The sequence below is a fragment of the Leuciscus leuciscus genome (genome assembly GCF_965113295.1).
Source record: "Leuciscus leuciscus genome assembly, chromosome: 7".
Taxonomy (NCBI): Eukaryota; Metazoa; Chordata; class Actinopteri; order Cypriniformes; family Leuciscidae; genus Leuciscus; species Leuciscus leuciscus.
The window spans coordinates 8,843,482-8,869,077 of NC_138731.1; the positions used below are offsets into that span (position 1 = coordinate 8,843,482).

The window sequence follows — 25,596 nt, forward strand, 5'->3', positions numbered from 1 at the left end:
CATGACGTGGCGGAGGGAAGCCTTCCCATTGGCGCTGAAGTCATGGCAGACGCACTGATAGGTTGCAGCAGTTGCCGCAGAGCAGCCTATGGGCGCGCGAGCCTAGGTCTGCTGCTGTAGCAAATGCGTTTTAAATTATTAAAAATTAAGGATAATTTTTGGCTTCAGTATTCTCAAGAAAAAAGGAGTTTTTCCCGTAGCGTAAGCTAAACTTACGCAACACTCGTTCCCTCTCTAGAGAGAACCGAGGTTACGTTAGTAACCAAGTGTCGTTTTAACGACATAAGATCTCGTTATTATGAGAAAATGTGTCGTTATAACGACATACTGTACGATCTCGTTATTACGAGAAAAAGATGTCGTTTTAACGACATAAGATCTCGTTTTTACGACATAGAGGCGAACAAATAATATGTATGTGGCAGCAATGCGTCACCGTATATTTGTTACTACTCCCTTCAGAACATATTTTCTCTTTTGGGATGGATTGCAAAAACAAAAGCAGAGGCATATGGAGTAGTAGTTTGTTAATAATACAATCAAAAACGACATATGTGAAGGTTCTAAGTCCTCCATGTAACGTTAGTTATCCAACGAAGGTTAAAATCAAGGGCAGTTCAAAACGATTACAAAAACAGACCAGTAGGTGTCGCACCGTGTCTGCTGTGTGCGAGCTACTGTCATTTGGAGATAATATAGAAATTAAGTTTTATGTTCTGTAATTTTGGAAAGCTAAACACTTTCCATTATTTTCATTATAACTGTGCTTTCACAAATCACGTTTCTTAGCCCTGCTGCTTAAGGCATTAGCCTGCTCACCAAAATGAGCTCTTTCTCATGTTTGATTGTCTGATTTACATGTGTGCTATTATACTGCGTGAACAGTGTTAGGAGTTGACTGTAACACTCACAAATTTAAAAACATGTCTCACATATAGGCCTACAGTCCAGTGGGGTGTGTGGCTCTAGTGTGTATAATAGACAACAAGCAGTATGTCATGCAAGTGAACAATCTAAACATTTTAATAAAATAAATTGATTAATTTATTATTTGTAAATATAACAGATGAACATAACTCAACTTAACAGGCCCCCAACAACCACCCTCCTAAAATAAAAACGAACTACACCAACAATCCCCTAACTTCTTATGGTGTCCTTCAAAACAGTAACAACCTCCCCCATCCCTGTAAGTTCAACAAAAAAAAGTCATCCCTGCATTTTGGGCAGTGCAGCGAGTTGGTTGTCCACTGCTCCATGCAGACCCAGCACCCAACGAGGCTGTGGCAGCACGGTGCCACCACTGGGTTTTTCCATCAAATCTGCAAGATTCAGAATATTTTTTTAACAACTATTTCAATGGTTGTCTCAAGCAATTTTCATCTGTGTCATTTCACTTGTTAGTGTTACAGTGTGTTTATAGTTATGTATTCCCATTGACTGCAATAATTAACTTTTAATAAAAATTGTAGTCATAGTAATGTTATCTTTCTAAACATTCCCTTGTATCCCCATATCTCTGGTGTCATAAGCCTCTTGTTCTATATTGTATGACAGTAACATCCATATTTTATATCTGCTGGTTACATCTTCACTGAAGCTACATCACACGTATATTGATACAATTATTAAAATCCAATATGCCATTGTTTTATGGCTGCAGGATTACATTAAACATAAAATGTTTTGGCACATTTCCCTGTAATTAAGCAGTACATATTTGTTTTCTTCTGAAACCCTGAGTTCTGTAGTAGAATCTAAAATAAATCTTTGAACAAAGTTTGGCAGCGCAGTGTCCGTCTAAATGTTGAACCCTTTAATGTGACAGGCGACTTTGAAGAGGGTAATGCAATGACTTGATTTTACTGCAGAATATGACTTGTTTGTAGATAATTTACAACGGACTAACCTCTGCATATAAGGCACTGAAAAGTTGACCTCACTGTTGCCACCTGGTCACCAATCAGAGCCACCGTGCTGACCCTGTTTGCCCGAGCGTATTGCCCCAGGTCCCGCAGCGCTTCCGAAATAGCTGGCAGCTGTTCGGCTGCCAGCACCAGCTCCTCGACCCATCCCACAGTTTGGTCATCAATGCCACTGTGGGGTACGAAAAAGTTAGTTTACACAATTCAAGCAAGTCATGCTGAACAGCCACGCTGATTATTTGCTGTTGTGTTTCATATCTATATTTTTGGTTTTCATGACCTAACCCAACTTTACATAAGGACTCCACCATAGAGATTTAAACAACCCAACACATTTTGGTTTCACACTCATCCCTCTTCCGCAGAAATGGTTATAAAACCAGCTCCTTAACCACAATCGCAAAAAACTTGTTTTAAATGTGAGCCAAAACCTGCTCAAGCTCATCCTCAAAAAAAAAAAAAAAAAAAAAAAAACTCCTAGAACGCAACAAACTTACTAAATAAGGTTATCAAAAGTAAACCTACCAGAATTCAAAAACAGACGAGCCTGCAATTTGTTATGACCCCGGCTCTCAGGCCGCAACAAAGAAGGAGGATGCAACTCAGGTTTACAAAGATTAACATACATTTATTTAAAACAACACAAAACAAAAGAATAGCGTGGCAGGCGCAAGCACCGACACTGGCGTCTGGGCGGGCAGGCCTAAATAGGTTGGGCTACTGGCCAGGTGCTCCTAATCTCCTTGATTGACTGCAGTGAGAAACACACAGACAGCACACAGTACAGAGGTCCAACACCAAGAGCTCTCGGGGCCGTCACACCTTTTAACCAGTTTATTTGTATCCAGCATACTTTAAAATAACTTAATTTGATAATGACTAATCAACTTAAAGTCATCTCCATTGCTGGATGGTTTTTGACTGAATTTATTGGTCTCTGTGAATTTGCTTGTGTTGAAAAGGGCTCATTGACTTGAAATTCAAAATTTAAATGTACATGTGGAGACTCTGGAGTATTTACTCTGCAGTGCCTTTTATGTTGAAAGAAGTTAGTCTTGCATTCTGTAATAGGTGAAGGCTTCTATAAACAGTATGCTTGTTACCTTTTCCTCCTTCTCTTCTTCCTCATCAGCTCCTGGTAGGCACTGTCACAGAGGGCAACAATCTTGCGAGCATTCTGCTTCCAGAACGACATTCCTAAAGAGAAGATGATGGGGATAAAATTACATTTTCAATTTCAATTCCAGTACTTTTTTGATTTTGAACAGACTCCTTGGCAAGTTTAATGTGGTTCAGATGAAAGGCACAACTAACTCCCTATTGACCTTGCTTAATGAAGGAAGTAAGAAATCTTGGTAAAGAACACAGAGAGATTGCTGGTAAGGAGGAGTGCAACAGGTTGCAAAAGAGTGGGACATTTATCAGCTTATATCAAAACACGTTGCAAAGGCTACAAAATTAAAAGTGAAATACATTCAATAAACAAGCTAATCAGACAATATTGAAAAAAGAAGTGATATCCAAGATATGTGATGTCAATTAATCATAATGAACTACTATTAAGTAGGATTTATTTTTTATTTTTACAATAACATACCTGTTGTGCCAATGCCTTCGATGAGGCGGTTTCCCTGACCATCACAGAGGACAATCTCCTCCTCTGAGCCCAGGTCATGTTTCACCTTTTCAGCAATCGTGGACACATTTGCCTCACGCTCCATAAATGTCACATACAGGGTGCCTCCGTCCACCCGAAGGACTCCACCCTCCACCCTTCCGATTGAAATGCTCCTTTTGACAGATACAAACAGAGATAGATAGAAATACATTTAGAGAGTTGTTTTATCATTCAGCCTTTTACCATACAATGCTTTTATGTTTTCCCTCATGGCTTTGCAATAATGCTCTGAGGGTGTATTTGGTTATTTGGTTTACGTTACAACAAACCTCGTAAATCTTCTTGTAGCTGGAGCTGGTGCTGGATCCTGAACGGACAGCAGAAGCCACAGGCCTGGTCCCGAATTGGAACAGACTAGGTTGTGCTGGGTGAGGGTGGGTTGGCAGTGGCACTGGTGCAGTAGGGCCTTCCTCTCCACAAACCTCATATCTCCCCGATATTTCAATCTCCCCAATGTACCCTGTTGAGCTGGGTAGCAGGACAACGCCAGTCTCTGATATTAAATAGATGCTGGACGGCATCAGCTGCATCAGCTTCTCTCTCTCTGTCTCACTCACACAGGCAGAGTAAAAAGACTCTTCCAGATTTTATTCTCACTACATCAAAACTTATCTATACCATGTCTCTCATTATTTAAAATCATTGAAAATAACAAACAGCTTTCAGCAGGAGAAACAGGGACCATGTATGGCAAGCCGTTTTAACATTTAATCCTTAAAACCTACTAGTTCCTCTTGAAACAAACTTTGTTGTATTATTTTAATTTAATACTGTGAAGCTGCTTTGATGCAATCTGTATTGTGAAAAGCGCTATACAAATAAACTTGACTTGACTTGACTTGACTAGTATCTATTTTCATGTTACTAGTACTTATTTTTTAGATACTAGTATCTTTTCCATTAAGTACTAGTACTTATTCATTAGCTACTAGTACTTATTCTTTAGGTACTAGTGCCTATTCATTAGCTAATAGTGCTTATTCTTTAGGTACTACTTATTCATTACTACTAGTGCTTATTCTTTTGGTACTAGTACCTTTTTGAAGACACTAGTACTTATTCATTAGATACTAGTACTTATTCATTAGTTACTAGTATTTATTATTAGATACTAGTACTTACTAATTAGATACTAGTACCTATTAAATAGATACTAGTAGTTATTCATTAGATACTAGTGCTTATTTCAATAGTGACTACTAACTATTATTTTGTTACTAGTAACACATTTTTTTTTGCCATTGACTTCTATGGGGATCTGTCATTCAGATATCAACTATTCAGTTCTGACTAGTATGTATTCCAACTGTGACTAGTACATATATATTAGATACTAGAAGTTATTTATAAGGTACTAGTACTTACTTTTTAGATACTAGTACCTATTACTAGATACTAGTACTTATTCATTAGCTATTAGTACTTATTCAATAGATACTAGTACTTATTCATTAGCTACTAGTACTTATTCATTAGATACTAGTACTTATTCATTAGATACTAGTACCTATTAATTCAATACTTATTCAATAGTGTCATGATTCTGCCCTCGTGTCCTTGATTTTCTTTAGTCTTGAGGCAGGATCATGACAGACCCGTGTTTTGTGTGCAAGTACATGGCCTTTTGTTTGGGCCATGTGCTTGTGTTGTCTCGTTACTTAACCCCGCCCCCTTGTTATCCTCGTTTTGTCATTATTGCTTTACCTGTGTCACCTGTTATGTAATCATTAGTCTCCCTATTTAATCCCCTTGTGTTTGCTGTCCTGTGCCGGTTCATTATCTTACCTTGTGAGTATCCTGTCAAGAGTATTGTCTAGAGAAAGTTCTGATTCTGTATTTGCTGTTGGTTTATCGTCTAGTTATCTGTCAAGTCTTAGTCTAGTTTAGTCACCCCTTGTTCTGTCCATGTTTTGCCCCCTCGTGGGTTTTGTTTTCACTGTTTTTTGTCCATAAATAAACTGTGTCAAGCATCCTGTCTGCGCTTGGGTTCATCCTCAAATTCATCACAAATAGATACACTGTAAAAAAAGAATTTTTGGTGAAGTAAATACTACTGAAAAAAAAAACAATGTAATTTACATGAAAAAGTTAGTTCAGGCAAGAATAAAAAAAAAAACTAAGTAAATTCCATATCAGTACTTAATTCAAGCGAGTAGAAATGAAAGCGTAAATATCAACTCAATAAAATTAAAGGGACACTTCACCCATTAGCATTTAGCTTTGTATTGTTAGAAACCCAGTCATATATTATAATGATCATGGATTTTTCCTTTATTTTTGCCTGAGATGGGAGAAATAAGGATTTTAGTGTTTTACTTCCTGCTTATTATGACGTAAAAATCGTCATTTTGCGTCACAATAAGCAGGAAGTCAAAATTCATTGAAAAGTGTATAGACTACAAACACTAGCTTATTATTATTCCAGGGGGTGGGACCCACTCACCCTACAGGCCTATTATAGATCAGTGGGTGGGACTAAACTTACAGAAACGAAAATGAAAATCCGCCATCTTTTTTGGAAGCTATGTAGCTAAGCTAACAAGCGCTTATGGAGTCAGATTTACGAGAATGGCTGGAGGAACAACTCATGATATGGAAGAAGAGGATTTTCAAAGTCTGTTGCTCGAAACAGATGTTCGTGGCTATCTATACGAGCCGCAATATAGCGCAGAGCAGCTGAGGCTGATGGAGGAACAGGAGGCGGCGGCTGCAGCCGAGGCCGGAGACCTGCCTGTCGCGTCCGAGGAGCCCGGGCGTGCTCGAGCTGCTGCGGACTGGTGGTGCCTGTGCTCTCGTTGTGCGCCTACGGACACAGAGCTAGAGTCCGTCTGCTGCCAAGAATTTCAAAGATGCCAATTTCTCCTCGAAGAAATGTCTGAGGCAGACAAGGACACGGATGTTTGCGTTGTGAACCATCCTAGTTTCGCCCCGCATATGGACAGAGGCGTCCTGGAGACATATTTCAGAATTCCGAAGATAAACTGGAAACGCCAGCCGAAGCCTGCAGGGACAAATGGACGTCTAACTGTAAAGTAAGTGTTTCAATTTTATTTATTATTCATTTCGTGAAATGTACACAATTTCAAAAATGAGATCGCCAATGAATTTCAAACTCAAGCGGTAACGTTAGCTAGCCTAGTGCTTTCTCTGATAGGCGGGTTTCGCATAGGCGGTGTTCTGGATTAGTGGGAGTGGCTTGTGGAGCTGTGCAAATGTGTTGCATTGTGGGAGTTGTGGTTTACCATACAAATGATCCTTAAAGTTACTTTCTGTAATAACTCGGTCAAAAAGGCACCAATTTAGAAAATTTCAAAACATTTCAACTACATATATGACCCACTTTCAATGAAGATCAATGTTCCCACGGGTGAAGTGTCCCTTTAAGTAAAAATTACTCAACTTTTCTGATACTGGGGTTCCCATCATGCACTGGACCTTGAATAATTAATGAGGTTCATTTTTCACTGGTTTCCAGCTGTATTTACACTGTTTTATCATTGCTTTTGTTGTCAGGATTAGTAACTTGCCATTTTGTGACATTTCGAGTAAATTTTCTGCTCAAAATGACACATTCAAACACAAAAACGATCCATCAAATGTTACCGTCATTGTGTATTGTCTACCAAGTATTGAGGTCTTTGCATTCACATGATGCTTAACATCTGACATGATGTAGTATAAATTACTTAGATAATCTAAGTAAAGCACATACTATATATGACTGGTATAATTCTATATTATTATTTGAGTGAAATATAATGCAAAGGAAATTTCAACTAAATCGATAATAATCAACCTTTTACTAGCCAAGTTAAAATGACTTATTTTCTTTGTTACTTTCACTTAACTAGGTTAAGTAAAGTTTACCTAATTCCATATTCCAAGTAAATTTAACTTAAAGATTTCTAATTAATTAATTAATTACCCTAAGGGTAGCATGTACAGAGTGAACAGCAACGGTCCTAGTACTGAGCCTTGTGGTACTGAACTTTTGATCGATAAGACATCTCTTCATTTACTGCTACAAACTGATAACGGTCAGATAAGTATGATTTCACGAGTTCACACTTACAAATAAGTCCGATAGAATAAATGCATATTTGGCGTGCTGTCCGAGCAGAGGGCTCCGGGTTCGGTATTCGGCCCGAACCCAGAGTACTCCCCCCGTATTCCTGGCTGTGAAAGAACAAGCCAAGAGTGAGGAGTCGGGGTGGTGGAGGGATGCTGAAAACTGTCAAGGAATGTTAGGTGAGTTGACAGAGTGAATATATATATGCTTCCTCTCATGCTGATAGGGTAGACATGGTAATTGTTTGATGACGACTTGATTGATTGATTATTTGAACGTGCTCCTCCTGAACTTTGTTTATAAAACATAATTTCACGAGTTCACACTTTATCCCTATGGGATAAATATGTTTAGGTTTTTACTTGGCAAATCTTTGTAAATTTACTAGCATTTTCTGAGTGGAAAAAGTTGCCTAGCTTTTTTTAAGTAAATGTCACTCCAATTTTTTTTCAGTGTACTAGTACTTATTTATTAGACACTAGTATATTTTGTAATTGTTACTAGTAACTATTCTTATTTTACTAGTCACAGCTGCTTTTTTACTCGTCTTATGTTATGACTAGTCACTGTATAGTTCAATTAAAAATCTTACTAGTAAAATAAAAAATCGTTCTAGTAACATTTGGAATAAATACTAGTATCTAATAAATGGGTACTAGTATCTATTGAATAAGTACTAGTAGCTAATTAATAAGTACTAGTATCTAATTAATAAGTACTAGTATCTAATGAATAGGTACTAGTATCTATTGAATAAGTATCTAAAAAATAAGTACTAGTACCTAATGAATAACTACTAGTATCTAATATATATGTACTAGTCACAGTTGGAATACATACTAGTCAGAACTGAATAGTTGATATCTGAATGACAGATCCCCATAGAAGTCAATGGCAAAACAATTAATTTGTTACTAGTAACAAAAGAATAGTTACTAGTCACTATTGAAATAAGTACTAGTATCTAATGAATAACTACTAGTATCTATTTAATAGGTACTAGTATCCAATGAATATGTACTAATAACTAATGAATAAGCACTAGTATCTAATAAATAAGTACTACTAGTACCAATTTAATAGGCACTAGAATCTAAAGAATAACTACTAGTATCTTTTAAAAAGGTACTAGTATCTAAAGAATAGGCACTAGTATCTAAAGAAGCTAATGAATAAGCACTAGTACTTAATGGAATAGATACTAGAGTCTAAAAAATAAGTACTAGTAGCATGAAAATAGAGACTAGTAGGTTTTAAAGATTAAATGTTAAAACGGCTTGCCATAGACCATGTCAACCCTTACTGGTGGCGCTAAAATGATTTTACTGTACATGAGTAAGTAATGAAAATGACACCCCAAACAGTGAAAATAATAACGTCGCTGTTTGGTCGGTGAAGATTAAGAATTATTTATCAGTGTTGAAGGTATTGGGAAACACACAATACAATTTCCACAGATAAGTTTGCAGCTGTGGTCTACAGTATGTGTTGAATGGAAACGTGCGCAATGTTGCTCCTGCTCGCCAATTACACCCAATTTGGCGCTAACAGGCTCAGAAAACACTAAAACTAACTGATTTTGCTGCTGGGCCTACTTGGAAAGCTAAGAGCTCACAGATAAGGTGTGCTCAACATATCAGTGTCACTAAAATTCCATCATCATAATAAGGCACTTGAGGTGGATCATATAAACATAAATTAGCCCTCATACCATGCACTTTTACCTATAAAAACTATTTTAACAGGAGCTTATTGTAAACATAACCTTACTTTGTTGCCGAGTTTGGGCATTCCAGACTCCTTAACATAACATTACTCTATTTCTTTCAAGACTAAATTTAGGCTAAACCAATATTATGCCTAACCTATAGGCCTATTGTATACCTCTTCTCGGATAGGCCTACACTTTGAATTTGATCTTTTTTTTTTTACCTTAAATATTCTCGCAATATTTTCCAGGGTGATGTCCACTTCCTGGATTTGTATGGTTCTGGGTCCACGCCAGAGGGTGGCTTTATCCTGCTGGTAATTCATCTTACATTCACGGAAATGCTGCAGGTGTCAAATCGGCGGTGGTCTCCCCTAGGTGCAAATGAGCAGTAATCTGAATTCTTCGCGCAGTTTTTTGAGCGCCAGGGAATGACCTTTCAAAATAAAGCGTTGACTTTTCAACATTAATGCTTACTGATGATTTTCATTTTACTAAACATCACAAACCTTCCAAACCTCCAAACATGTAAAGTGCATGGTAGCCGAGAGGTCTACATGTTTTGTACAGAGTTCTTGTTGTTTTAATAAACTGCACCAATCTTTATATGTATACGTTAATACAACGTTATACATTATCATGAATGGGAATATACACATACAGTGATTTAAAAAAAAAATGTTTTACATAAAATACAAAACACATCACATTTACAGCATGTACAACTGAACATAAGAACTAAGGCATCATTACAAAAGCAGCAAAGGCCTTTCAAACAACATGACTATAACTTACTAATTACAACAAATAATCATATACTTACATACACTGAAGTCTAACATACAACAGTTACTTATATAAAGTGAAGAAGCTTTCATTGCAAGCAATACATGCGAATTGTGCAGCTCCTGATGGCCCCAGCACTCCACAAATGTACAGGTATACCCAACCAAAAGCAAAAGAGAAAATATATAAACGCAATAAACACTTGCACTAACCCTCATAAATGGAGTTTATGTTTGGGCTTGTCTACAAACGGAGGGGTCTTATAACAAATACTCACACCAATTATAATGGTCTATAATAGCAGGTTTGCAGGCTTCAGAGAGAACAAAATAATTGGAAAAATCTGTTTGACCTGACCTTGTCTTACTAAACTGTAACATTTTAGTAACTGTGCAAAATGCATTACATCATATATAATTGTGGATGATGAATAACTAAACTAATAACCTAAACTGAGCACCTAACTTACCACATGTAAACTTGGAGTCCAGACTTAAAATTTTCTGGCTGATTGTTGACAGCATTGTCCAGCATTACACTCACATCTGGCCATTGCAGAGCAAATTCCCTCTCTGCAGCTTCCTGGTCCTGTGCACTCTGAAAGGGGTTGGTACCAAAGTGTGACACTCTTGTCAATGATCCCACCTCTTGCTCATACCAATCTGCAGCCACTGATGACTCTGGCAAAGGGTCTGTGGATACACTTTTTGGGCATCCCTCTCTGGCCAAGTAACTGGGCATTCCCTTTCCTAAAAGAAGTAAAGATAAAAAGGATACATTGCTCAAGCTATACAATGAATTTTTCAAAATAGTTTATTTATTTTAAAGAAAATGCATCCCACTTTGTCTAACTGTGCATTTGAGAAGCTGACCCACAATCTTGCTTCATGTGTAGGGGGAACAATCTGCGATAGCTTAAGGATAACTATGTTGTTATTATTAGGCAAATTATTCTGTTATTTACTACAACATAACATTTAGGATTTGCATGGTAAAATGTGAATTTGCTTTACCAAAAATTGTTTTTTAATAAATAAATGTTGCATAAAATTACCTAGGACTTAATGTTACAGTACACAGCTCAATGATGCTTGATGGTCTCAGAACTCACTTATGATCTGCATCATGCTTCCCCTAGTGTTTTATTAAACAAGTTTAAAAATATGTTCATCAGAAAACCACTTAAAATAGTATACAAAACGCGTGACATTGTCATTAATAAAAAAAGCTTGAACAGGCATCACACATTTTATAACGTATTTTCAAAATTTGAGATGACATGCAATCAGACTCAAATTTGATTGAGACAAACCCCAACACAAACCTGGAATCCTGTGGGCATTCCACGCTTGCACAACACGGTCAACTCCAAACCGAGCCAACTGGCATGTCAAGGATGACACACAGAATTTGGACATGCTGTCCTCCATATCCAACGCCTCCTGATCCACCAGTTGGACCAATGCCACTTTCAAAGGGTAGTTCACCCTATTGTTGATTTCAGGCCAAATTCTTTCAATAGTGTGATTCTGTCAAAGCAAAATATAAAATACTTATTTAGATTCTTTACACAGAGAATACTGTCCAACAGTAGCTGATTTCAACACTACACAATTATCACCAACCTTTAATAATAATAATAATAATTTGTTACATTTATATAGCGCTTTTTCTGAGACCTCAAAGCGCTTCACATAGAAGGGGGCAATTTCCTCAACCACCACCAATGTGCAGCATCCACTTGGATGATGCGACGGCAGCCATATTGCACCAGAACGCTCACCACACACCAGCTTACTGGTGGAGAGGAGACAGTGATGAAGCCAATCAGTATGGGGATGAGCTTTCCATTACGAAAAAATACAATCATAAGGAATTAATTAAAAGGGTGACTGACATTAAAATCATTGAAACTTACACATTACAATCAGGGTGTTTGGATATTTAAAAATAAAAAATAAATGGGTGTGTGCATGACAAAATAAATCTACCCACCTAGTTTAAAGAAGAATAAAGTGAATGTTTTGGAAAGGCCAAGTCAAAAGTTCTGACCTTAAAATGATTGAAATGTTGTGGAAGGATGAGGAAGCAAGCAGCTCATGTGAGGAAACCCACCAACATCCAACAGTTGAAGCTGTTCTGTACAGAGGAATGGGCAAAGATTCGTCCAAGTCAATAAGCAGGACTGTTCAAAAGTTACTGGAAACGTATTGTTGCAGTTATTGCTGATGTACTCAGCGTTGACAGACTGTTTTTAGTAATGTAATTATGTTTTTGGACTTTCTTTTGAGGACCTTGTAAAATGTTCTTACCTTAGGGCTTCACAGTAAATGTTCTGCAGGCATAGATTGTACATGCAATGCTTTTGAAAGCATGTATGTGCTATATACTGTATGTTGAATAAATGTTTAAGATTTGTATGGATTCTCTATGGATTATAGAGATTATAGATAATATGGATTATAGAGAAGAAAGATTCACACAGTATATAGCACACTGGTAAATCATTCTTTTGGCCAGATGGCCTATTAGGACATTTCTGATGTGAGTTTGTTGTCTGAGCTGCAAAGAAGCTGATAGCAGTGTTAGAATCAGGTTAAAACAGAAGGGCATGCAGGTTTAACTCTGGTCTGGGGGTGAATGATGATGATGATAGCTAGGTTGCAAATAAAATCAAAATCAAAAACCAAATGAAATGAAAAACAATAAATACATCTGTATCAGTCATCTTGATTTAAAACAGTTACCAAAGACAGTCAGTCATTTAAATACTGCCACCAGCTGGTAGAAAGGGGGAACAGTTTGGTCCATTACGATGGAAACTACATTAAATATTAATTTAATTATATAATATAGCGCTAACAGTAACAACTCTGCACACACAATAAGTTCTTAGGTTAACCTATATTACCAACTGTATTGAACCAAACAATGCGCTCATTAAACGTGACTGGTGATGTGTATAGGGTACACTGAAAAAAATTTGGAGTAGGATTTACTTGAAAAAAGCTAGGCAACTTTTTCCACTCAGAAAATGCTAGTAAATTTACAAAGATTTGCCAAGTAAAATCCTAAATATATTTATCAGTAGCTTTAATTAGAAATCTTTAAGTTAAATTTACTTGGAATATGGAATTAAGTAAACTTTACTTAACCTAGTTAAGTGAAAGTAACAAAGAAAATAAGTCATTTTAACTTGGCTAGTAAAAGGTTGATTATTATCGATTTAGTTGAAATTTCCTTTGCATTATATTTCACTCAAACAATAATATTGAATTATACCAGTCATTTATAGTATGTGTTTTACTTAGATTATCTAAGTAATTTATATTACATCATGTCAGATGTTAAGCATCATGTGAATGCAAAGACCTCAATACTTGGTAGACAATACACAATGACGGTAACATTTGATGGATCGTTTTTGTGTTTGAATGTGTCATTTTGAGCAGAAAATTTACTCGAAATGTCACAAAATGGCAAGTTACTAATCCTGACAACAAAAGCAATGATAAAACAGTGTAAATACAGCTGGAAACCAGTGAAAAATGAACCTCATTAATTATTCAAGGTCCAGTGCATGATGGGAACCCCAGTATCAGAAAAGTTGAGTCATTTTTACTTAATTTTATTGAGTTGATATTTACGCTTTCATTTCTACTCGCTTGAATTAAGTACTGATATGGAATTTACTTCGTTTTTTTTTTTTATTCTTGCTTGAACTAACTTTTTCATGTAAATTACATTGTTTTTTTTCAGTAGTATTTACTTCACCAAAAAATAATTTTTTACAGTGTAGACTGAGTACAGTTGAGACACTTTTGATTTTTCACGCAAAAATAGATACTGAAAAGAAGTGAATTGCCACATGACATTTCATTAGCTTGTAGACTAAGATATTATCAATCAATAATACCCACAAGTAGTTGATATTTTCCACAATTAGCTCATAAAAATAAGCTGCTTTTTGTCTCAACTTTGTCTCAACTGTACCCAGATATGGTACAGTTGAGACAGTGCATGGTACAGTTGAGACACCCATTTTTAATGATGTGAAGGTAACTAACCATTCATTGTAAATATATAAAAATAAAGACAAATAAAGAAAATAACAATTGGGCAACATTTTTGTTTATTCATCCATTTATTCATTCATTTTATTTAAATTAGCACTGGTTAAAATGTATAAAGCAGGAACAATATATGTAACAATATTCATTAATAATACACAGTTTAAATATCACAAATATAAAATTTTATTTTCATTTGCGTCCTATGCTGGCTAATTACAACGTTTAACCTGTTATCATAAAACTGAACAACTAAACAGTGTGTGACCTAATAGAACTCTATCGGGGGTACAGTCAGAGCCGGATTAACGCAAAGGCAAACTAGGCACGTGCCTAGGGCCCGATTGGCGGGATGGGGCCCAGACAGAGGGACAAAAAAAAAAAAAAAAAAAATGTACAAATGTCCTATCTACAATTTATTTCAATATTTATTAATTAACTAAAAATAGTGACGATGTTTATCTTAACAATAGACTGTTACATTACTGCAGTTAAACCAATTAATGTGTCCGTTACAAAGCGGGTGCCGGCTTCTGAAAGTATGTGTAACGAACGCATCCATCAGGTGCTGCGAGGCAAAAGCCTAATAAGCACACAAAGAAGCACAGCTCATAATGCAGGTGTGTGAGTTGTCGTCATCTATTTTGGAGTGATTGCAATGTATTCTAAATATAAACTTGTACTGTAGATCAGCGTCATTTCTGGAAAAATCATTCACCGCTTTATTACGAGTTTAAAAGAGCGCGAGCGTCATTAACGTGCCCAGACGCGACGCTTTGAATTTGCGCGTACAATGAATAACATCGCGTCGGGAGCTGACTAGTAAAAAAGCTACAAAATTAAAAGACAAGACGTCTGTATTCTAAGTTAAAAAGCCAACACACTCACTACAACATTTTTAAATGTTTCAAATAAAGGATCTCATATCTATGGGTCTATCTTCTAAATTCTGCTGATGATTAGATTAGCCTATACCCTGACATTACGCCAATAATATCAGTTTATATATTTTTTTCTGCTCAGTAGCGATCGTGTCTTTCTCTTCCACTTGATTTGTGTATAGCATATTTAAGGTAGCAATGCAATATAAAAGCACTTATGCTCATCTACTGAAGTGGGATTCTGGAACTGTGAATAAATTGAATAAAACAGCAAAATAACAACAACAACAACAATAACATCTTCATTAAACAAAAAAGAGATTACCTTAGATAAAGTTTGATTAATATGTACATACAGTACCGGTAAAAGTCTGGACCCATTACTATTTTTAATGTTTTTGAAAGAAGTTTATTATTATGCTCTACAAGCCTGCATTTATTTGATCAAAAATACAGAAAAAAACAGGAATATTCAGCAAGGATGTGTTAAATATATAAAAAGTGATAGTGAAGACTTTTTTAAAACAACTTTTTAATAATAAAAAATCCTGAAAAAAAGTATCACAGGTTATAAAATAAATATTAAAGGAGAAGTTCACTTTTAAAATGAAAATTCTGTCATCATATACTCACCCTCATGTTGTTTCAAACCTGTATGAATTTCTTTCTTCTGCTGAACACAAAGGAAGATATTTAGAAGAATGTCAGTAACCAGACAGTTTTTGGGTCCCATTGACTTCCATAGTATATTTTTTTCCTACTATGGAAGTCAATGGGACCCAAAAACTGTCTGGTTACTGACATTCTTCTAAATATCTTCCTTTCTGTTCAGCAGAAGAAAGAAATTCATTCAGGTTTGAAACAACATGAGGGTGAGTATATGATGACAGAATTTTCATTTTAAAAGTGAATTTTAAAAGTGGTGCTTCTCCTTTAAGCACCATTTCTAACATTTGATAATAAATCAGAATATTATAAAGTTTTCTGAAGGATCACGTGACACTAAATTCAGCTTTGCATCACAGAAATATAAAGTATAGTAAAATAGAAAACCATTATTTTAAATTTTAATAATATTTCACTATATTATTTTTCTGTATTTTTGATCAAATACATCCAGGCTTGATGAGCATAAGAGACTTCTTTCAAAAACATAAAAAATAGTAATGTGTCCAAACTTATGTACAGTGTAAGTAAAAATATACTGCTTTTAAAATTAAATGTTGTATAAATAAAAAGGTTAGGAATCATATTTGCTTCAAGTGTTTTTTTATTGGGGGTGGGGGGCCTCCAACATGAATTTTGCCTAGGGCCTCCTAATGTCTAGAACCGGCCCTGGGTACAGTTGATACAGTCTCAACTATCCCCCGCTGGCCACCTCGCACATTTCTCTAGATTTTGCAATTACCTTGCATGACACAATACCATGAAATATGCCAGTTTTTAGGGCACAGAATAACGTTTGTGGTGATTAACGTTTGTGGTGATAACGTTTGCCGTTACGTTTAACAGTCACATAAGGATAATAAGCTATTCATTGTGGAGAGTGCATGGTGAAGTGAACGTCATATCTTAGAAAAAAAACGTTTCCGATATCTTCGGATCGGAGATGCGTCGTTCAAATTTCCCACGATCAAAGAGGACACAAATACGCACGTGCACAGCAAAAAATCACAACTTGTGCTTGCTGCGAACGCAAGTTATTTAAGGTGTCTCAAGTGTACACAGTCTACCCTAATAATAGATATTAAATCACCGTAATAAACTACTGTTGCTAACATATTTCTTTCGGTCCAGGTTTATATAAGCCTATTTATTGATTGATTTTTTTTTTTCTTCTAACGTTACTCTGGTATAACGTTAGTGCTGCATATTATGACCGTTCTAAAAGCTTGGCTTTTATTTTGATAGGCTATATTTACTATTACTTCCGGGTCACTTGGCCAACCTGTCTTTCGATCTTCAAACGGAGAAATGAAAAAAGGAATTTCAAAAAACCAAAATCGGACCGTTATTTGAATTTGGTTTAGTCGTTTTTCGTTTTTGGATTCAGAAACCAAAAAGGGGAGAACGGTCTTTTTTTTTTTTTTTTAACCTTTTCTTTGTTTTTGGTTTGAAACGACAAACGAAAAAAAGGTGGTTTCTCGTTATTTTGTTTTGTGGTTCAAACGAAAAAACAAACTATCAAAACGTACACGGACTCCTGCACTTTGCATGACGCTGTCCTGTACCCTACATGTCCTTGCCCTGTGCTCTGTGAAGAACGAATCAAAGAAACATTTCTACATTTGAAATAAGCTAAGACACACACGAATAAAATGGTTGATGGTTTGTGTGTGGATTTTCATATTTTAGTATTTTCATATGAATAAAGAATGTTTACATTATTGTAACCCAGGCTCAAAACCATTTGTAGTCTGAGTCAGTGTATGAATAGGGTAGACTAAAGGCCCGTTCACACCAAGCACGATAACTATAAAGATAACGATAAAGATATAATTCTAAAAATCGTTCTCCATATTAAAGAATTACAGAGTTCACACCACAACTATAACGATAAAGATATGAGGAACGATCGTTGGGATCACTTTCAGAACGATTTTTTTCCAGCTGTCGAACGATAAAACACTGACAGCCAATCAGAATCCATTCTAATTTAAAGGTCTCGCGCATTTAAAATGGCAGATGACATTGCAGAGAAGTTAATCGTCGAGGTACAAAAAAAATCCTCCACTGTTTGACAAGTCAAACCTCCTTTTCAAGGATACGTTAAAAAAGATGGATATATGGAAAGCAATCGGTCGTATCCTGGGAATAAATGGTGAGAAGTATTAACGATGAGATATTATGCAGTTTAGCATAGTGTAACAAAATTACCTCAGGTAGGCTATCCAGCGCTAGTTTTGACAACATTGCTGAAGTTGCAGTGAAAAAGGCGTTGTATACATAAAGGTGTTGACTAGGCGATGTTTTTATCCCATCAGTGACAGCGCGGGCGCGCGCGTGCTTAGAATAAAAAGACCATTATTGGTCGTTGGTGTGGACGCATATATAGTTATCTTTATCGTTATCTTTATAGTTATCGTGCTTGGTGTGAACGGGCCTTAAATAACCAAGGAATGTAAAGGAAATAATAAGATAAAAGATGAAATACAACATATTTCATCTTAGATATGGTTTATTACAATATAAGGCAATGTAAATAATTGCAGAAACTTTGTTCCATCTTTGATCTCGTGATTTGTGCTGCGCAGGTGAGGACGTGTAATTAGGTCAAGCGGACTTTGCCCCCTAGGAAAGCCGTTCGAGGAAAAAAGATAGAGAAAACACGAGAAGAGAAGCGTGAGCTAGAAGTTGTGCAAAATCTTGTTATTAGATTTTATTGAGAGATATATTTGCGAGGAACAAACCTTGGATGTTTTGTAGATATTTTGTTTAGAAGCAAAGTTGAATCGTTTTCGGAAAGGTCTTACCTTTATCCTGTTGATCCGTGACCGTCGTCGTGCTGAAATCCAATGGAGTAGGCCATCGCTGTGTCATCCGGTGAAACCCTTAAAGAAAATAAGAAATATCATTAATACACAAGGGAATCGGTGAGTTAAAATGTCTGTTTTAGTATGCTGAAATGTGGTGATTCAATGGTGTACCCAGACCAACACTGAATCAACACTGAATCAATTTAATGCATTAACCAAAAGATCATTGAATCAACGTTGAAATTTAACATTGATTTTTCATCAGGTTTGCACCCTGAGGCTGAAATAATGTTATTTCAACGATGAAAAATCAATCAGGATGGACATAAAAATCAATATTATTTCCACCTTAATTAAATCACTTATTTAACATTTAATCAACATAGAAACAATATAAAATCAATCTTGCTTTATGTACAGCAAGATTCTATGCTAGTTTATTATGCTTGTACTTATGCTTGAATTTTTAAATGACTCCTTTCAGACAGAGACCATGTAGGGTTGCAATTAATATGGTACTACGGTAAGAAAGAATGAAACATTACTCTGATAAATAGTTCAAGTTCAGTTTTATTTATGTAGCACATTTACAACAGACCAAAGTGCTTTACAGAAGAACAACATTAAAAGAAGATATAGCATGAATTAAAAAATAAAACAAGATATAACATGCATTATAAAATAAAACAAGATAGCATGCATTATAAAAAAGAAAAAAGATATAACATGCAGTATAAACTAAAACAAAAATAAGAGCAACATAGCTAGTAACCATAAAACAGGAGAACCAAAACAGAAATCAGAACTCAGAACTCAGATATAAATTAATAAAACCAACCAAAAAAAAGAATCAATATACAAAATAAAATAGGCAGGTTTTTAATAGACTTGAAAGTAGGTAGAGAAGGGGCTGTTCTAATAGGCAAATGCTAGGCAAATGCACACTCACCTCTACGCTTGAGTAGAATACTCTGAACTCTAATGAACTCAGGGTTCTCTTACGAGAGGTTCTCTCGTATTGCTTACACTACGGGTAAAGTTTCTCGAGATCTGAAGCCAAAAAATTATCCTTAATTTTGTATATTGTCAACACAGTGCAGCAGCCAGCAGACCATAGCAGGCTGTATAAGCGTGCTCATTGGCTGACCTGTGGCAACTGCTGCAGCCTAACGGTGAGCCCTGTGTGTCGTCACGCCCAATGAGGGCGCTTCGCGCCACAGCCCGCCAGAATGGGTGTGGCTTAGCGTATATAAAGACGGGCTCAACAGGCTGAACTCTGATTTTCATCTCTTCAGCGAAGCTCTTCGCATCGCTAGATCTTGAGAAGCCGCCGCCGTTGAAGCAAGCAACCAGCAAGCTTAGGACAGTGTCTGAGGAAGCCGGCCGTCTTTGCCGCCTTCAGCCATCCGTGCCTGTTGAGCTATCCGGCGACATATCCTTCTTCTGCCGTGTGTGTTCGCCGCTGCGACACACACTCTCTCTTCTTCTAAAAGCGAAATTTCCTACGAGGCGTTGTTTCAAATGCCTCGCACCTCCCGCTCTCTCTGTCTCTGTTCGAGCCGCGCAAACTGCGCCGTTCACAAGGGATGTCAGAAGCGGCCGGTCACGTGGCTAGCTTTCTTTACGTTACAAGAAAGCTACCCCGCCCTCGCGCGTCACTCACAGACGAAAGGGGAAAAGAGAGTGTTTTAGTCCCGCCGAGGCCGGACCAACCTCCATTTCTCACACATTTCTCAGTCCCCTCTTAAGTTCAGGCGTCTGGAAATATCAATATTGCACAGGGTGGCCGCGGGTCCTTAAAAAGTCTTAAATAAAGTTTTCCTAATAAAAGGCCTTAAAAAGTATTAAAATGTCTTAAATTCAGATTCGATAGGTCTTAAATATTTCTCCAGTCTGACGGACCTAATGTCCGTCAAATAACCAGTGAAGCATCGAATCGCCAGAATGATTCAGATTTTATTACATAAACAGCTATTGATAATGATAATGTAGGCTTTTTCTGATAATGCTGTTGAGGCTTGCGCTGCTTGTCTCTGTGTCTGTGATAGATTTTATAGGAAGAAATCAAAACAAATGAGCATAATGGCAAACATAAAGAAACATACTGAGGTAAAAATTCAAAATGTTGAGTTTTTTATTTATAACATGTGATATAGCCTAGTTAAGTAACAGGGTTTTTCCTGCATAGAGAATTATGAGGCGGCCGCCTCCGTCAAATTTCGTGCCGCCTCCCCGAAAACGTGAGGATGATTCTGTTTTATTTCATTTAATGTAAGTGGCGATTGATAGCCTATAGTTGATAATAATATAGGCCTAACGTTACCTAATGTACTGACGGTAACAATGTTGCGCTGTTGAGGCTCACGCAGTTATTTATAACATATTATAGTTAAGAAACAACATATATAGGCTATACAAACGACCAGAGAGCTGTTTTCCTGAATGCCATCAAGATTGAAACCGAGACTGATTTCATAAGTTCAATAAACAAATAGTTAAAATTAAGTCACTTACATTTTAGACGCAATGACTATTTTTGTTCTGTTTCAGCAGCGAAAATAGTTCCAAACAAAGATCACAGCAGAACCATAGCGCATCTCACAGCAACACTTGTTGCAGCAGCATTACTGAATGATTCAGCGTTTTGAACGAATTGTCTGAGTCAAAGATTCAATTACCCATTCATAAACTGCCTCATTCTGAATAAATCAGCCGTTTGAACGAATCGTTTGAATGAATGACTCAATGACTCGCTCATTAAGACGGTCGCCTGCCGCCTCCTACTGGCGGTGTAGTTTCATAAAGTATCATTCTTTTCAACATTCCTTATTTGTGTATTCAAAAATATTTAAAATAATCTAATTTAATACAGTTATAATTTTTCAATGTAAATTATTTAATTTGATTGGTAACAGCCTAGTGTCTTATTTTTTTAATTGAATATATTGATCAAATTTAAGAATTTGAAATGAAAGATGGAGCATCCATTTAATAAAATTAGGGGGAAAATGCCCTTTATAAAAGGTACAAAAAATTTGTGTTTTCAGACAGTTATGTAATGAAACATTGACAATTTAAGTTTGAAGGGAGAAAAGCCTCTGTTTAGGCTAATAAGGAAATGTAATTTTGCCAAAAGAAGAACTTTTATTTTAAATAAATGTTCATTTTAAGCCTACTTCAGTGTGATATGTTACCATATTATCATGCTTAACACTGAGAATTTAAATAATTGTAATGTGATGATCAGATGCAGATATCTAAATCAAAGAATATGGGCGGTTTGCGGGTGGATTATTTATTTTTAACAGTGGATTCGGGTGACTCAAAGTGCACCAGATTAATTAATTTATCTTTAAAATGTACACAATTTTCTTACAGGGGGGCATGCTCCCGGACCCCCCTAGAGGTACCAAGCTCCACCCACAAAAACAATGTGGGAAACACATTAGGCTATATGATGATCTACAAAAAATACAAATTTAATTATCTTATTATTAAAATACATTATTAGGATTTTACTACCTCCGCCTCATTTTGAGCCAGGAAAAACCCTGAGTAACATAACATGACAGGAGCTATTTTGCTGAATATTCTCACGATTGCAAATGTTACATTGATTTTAGTTCAATAAACAAGTAGTGAATATTAAATTATTTAAATTACTTGGGTTAAATATTACATATACGCATGTAATATAATGTGTATTTCCATCACAGGTTTGGTCTTAAATCTCATTCAAAGTGGCATTAAAAAGGTCTTAAAAAGTCTTAAATTTAACTTGTTTATATCTGTAGACACCCTGGGTGTTCAGGTCATCTTTTTCAAGCAATAACTCCATCCGCTGAATCTAAGCTTTTCCTTATTCCAAGCTTGCCTGCTGCACTGGTGACTTCATGTGTCTTTTGTTGTAGTCCTAAAAAACTATTTCTTTAAAAGCAAATATCTCCATTTGAACTTTGAGCGCTGTAACTTTGCAGATGTTGTTTATGCTCAAACAGCAACATTACACACTAACTAATGTTAGACAAGATAAATCATAATCAACCATGCCTTTAAAGCTATTTGAAGCGTCTAGAAGTTCAAATATTTTTACCTAAAATGATTTAGGCCTATTTTGACCGCAACCATAGACATCTGTGTTTATTAGTGGTGTCAACAATAATCGATTCGGCGATGCATCGCAATGCGGAGCATGCACGATTCAGCATCGATGCGGCAAAGTGCCATAATCGATTATGTCACTGTTTATTTTCTGGCCTTGAGTTGGACAATAAAGTTATGAAGTTTCAATTACTTCCGGTGGCATAACAACAACAACAACAATCAAGATGGCTGAGGCGGAGGGAGATGACTGCGATAGACGGGTAATTAAAGGGTAACTAAACCCCTGGTCAGAGCCTGACTCCACCCACTGGCAATATTTGAAAAATGCTGGAAAAGTAGGCAGAGCCCAGTGGAGAGGGGGCGTGCATCTGTGAGTATCTCTCTGCAGGCAAGGGCGTGGTTAGCTGGTACCCTCTGACGTCAGAGGGTACCACAACTTCCAATAGGAAAATTCAACTGCAGTAGCCACTGTTCAACCTGAAGAGGGCAGCACTCAGACGTTTTTACACCATATTTTGTAAAATTAAAACACTTTAAACACAAATGTCAAAAAAACTACTTGAATCAATGAACAGCACTAATAAATCCCCATTCTTACAGATCATTAACTAAAAAAAGTTGGTTTAGGGTTTAGTTACCCTTTAAAAACGCACCCAAAGCTTGGAAAGCGGACATCTGGACATCTTGTTACAATAGTGTGACTGTGATTACTGATTTATATTTGCACAGGAGTTCAGGAAGTGCCCTGTCTTAGAGCTGCTATTTCACTGTGTGTAAAAAAAACACTTATGTTCACTGCTGGAAAAAGTTGGCTGTTATTATTGCTCTATTTAATTTCAAATGGTTCTAAAGCAGAGAGAAGAGAAACATTTCTCATTCAAAGCACTGAAAGCAGTGATTTATGTTTTCTTTTTTCAGGTTTGAAAATGCCATGTCCAATACCCTGTACCATTCAATTTTATTTTATTTAATGACATTTATGTCAAAGATACAGGAGAGTGATATAGCAGCCAATACAATATGTTGTTCAATATCTGACTGCTTGTATTGCCTCATGACTGATGAAAAATTTGCCTTGTTGTGTGCAGTAGAATTTTGATGCATCGCAATGCATCGTATCGAATTGAATCGAATCGTTACCTGGTGAATCGTAATCGAATTGAATTGTGAGGGCAGTGCCTCCTGGCTGGCTCGCTCTGCCTCTTTGTCGTTGAGAGCGGTGAGGACTCTACCCGCCCATTGATCGCTAGATGGATCGGCAGATCTGGGCGGGTATACCCTCATCGTAGCACGACGATCTTTTTTGGGGGCAGTCATGGCCTAGTGGTTGGGGAGTTGAACTGGTAACCCAAAGGTTGCTGGTTCGATTCCAGAACCGGTGGGAAATGACTGAGGTGCCCTTGAGCAAGGTACCTGACCCCTAATCGCTCCCCGGGCGCCACACAAAGGCTGCCCGCTGCTCTGGGTGTGTGTATCCACGTTTGCAGTGTGTGTGTGTGTGTGTGTGTGTGTGTTAACTACTCACTACTCTGCTCCTAATGTGTGTGCATTAACTTGGATGGGTTAAATGCAGAGGTCAAATTCCAAGTATGGGTTACCATACTTGGCCGTCACGTGTCACTTTCACTTTCACTTTCAATGCACACCCCTAAATATGAACTTTTGTCCAAGTATTATTCTATAGGCTATCCAATCATTTTAAACAGAAATAAGGTTAAAAATACTTTTGTTTAATATAAATAATAATAATATCTTATAAAAACTAGAATTAATAACCTGAAATGCTATATTGGACTCGAATCGTTGAATATCTTCATTAAGAACGATTCTCTATAATGAATCAGACTTTCCAAAGCTACAAATGAGAGAGAGAGGACCGTTTAGATGAACCGATTCAATAGAACAAATCGGACGACGAGGAAGTCGAGGGTAGCGCTACTTCCTGCTGCCGATTTTTCGCTGAACCCCCTCTCGAAGTATAGTTAGGTCATCACTTTCTGTGCTGAATTGGTGAGCACTGTGTGTGATCGTGGTTGATTCGGCGGTTCTGTTTGCAATTTATTTCAGGATGAGATCGCATTTAGAAAAAATGCTGCAAGACGATGCCTGTCTGATAGCTTAGGAATGGAGAGCGCGGTAAAAAACAAACAAACAAAAAAACGCACTTAATCGACCGTCGATCTCTTACTTGACTTTTCAACGAGAGGAGCCCAATATTATCTGGAGCACGTCTTTTAACTCCACGTTTTACACCAGTACTATATTGGAGAGATGATCTTTTGCCGTCTGTCTTTGAGGAGAAAAATCGAAAACAAAAAAAAGGAAGTTCAGAAGAGGTGTGTCCACAAACTACTTTCGATCTGTAGTGTAGAAATTAATGTTACTAATAAATATTCGTGACAAAGCCTTGATATCTTCACCGTGAACACTATGTCGACTTCACTGAAGGTAATAACAGGACTGGACTGTAACTTATTGATAAATGTTCTGACATTAAGCCTCGCAGTCACGAGATGAGTTTTGCTCACTTACACGATCGATATTGTTATTGTTTTTCTAAACCGCGACTAGACGCGCAGCATAATGTGTTTTATTATTGTTACAATTTTTTTAGACTGAGTAGGGGAGAGCCGGGACGATTGAAACGCGGGACGGATGAGTGCGGGACAGTTGAGTGCGGTAAGTGAATTATTTGGTGCGGTAGGCCTACTTTTTTTTTCTTTTCTTTTTTACTAACAAGTTGTATTATTGTTTCATGTGACATTTTAATGATAAGACGGCAGGTGCATCAGTACTGCAACACAATATCAGAGTTTTTCTACATGGGGAGGAGGAGACCAGGAACCTCATTTATAACCGTTGCGTACACACAAAACATCCCCTGAAAGAGGCGTACGGT

General features: G+C 36.8%; 1 protein-coding gene across 3 annotated transcripts in view; it reads left to right on the forward strand.

Moving 5' to 3' along the window:
• Positions 1–25,596, forward strand: part of LOC309503324 (NACHT, LRR and PYD domains-containing protein 1 homolog) — a 79,966-nt gene that overhangs the window by 31,931 nt on the left and 22,439 nt on the right. Inside the window, exons 1-2 of one of the 3 annotated variants that reach the window (XM_082176104.1) lie at positions 24,722–25,145; positions 25,312–25,376. The exons of the other annotated variants lie outside the window; for them this stretch is intronic. The gene's annotated coding sequence lies outside the window, so the exon portion shown is untranslated. Of the gene's footprint in view, positions 1–24,721; positions 25,146–25,311; positions 25,377–25,596 lie in introns of those variants that run through there. 3 annotated transcript variants of the gene reach the window in all.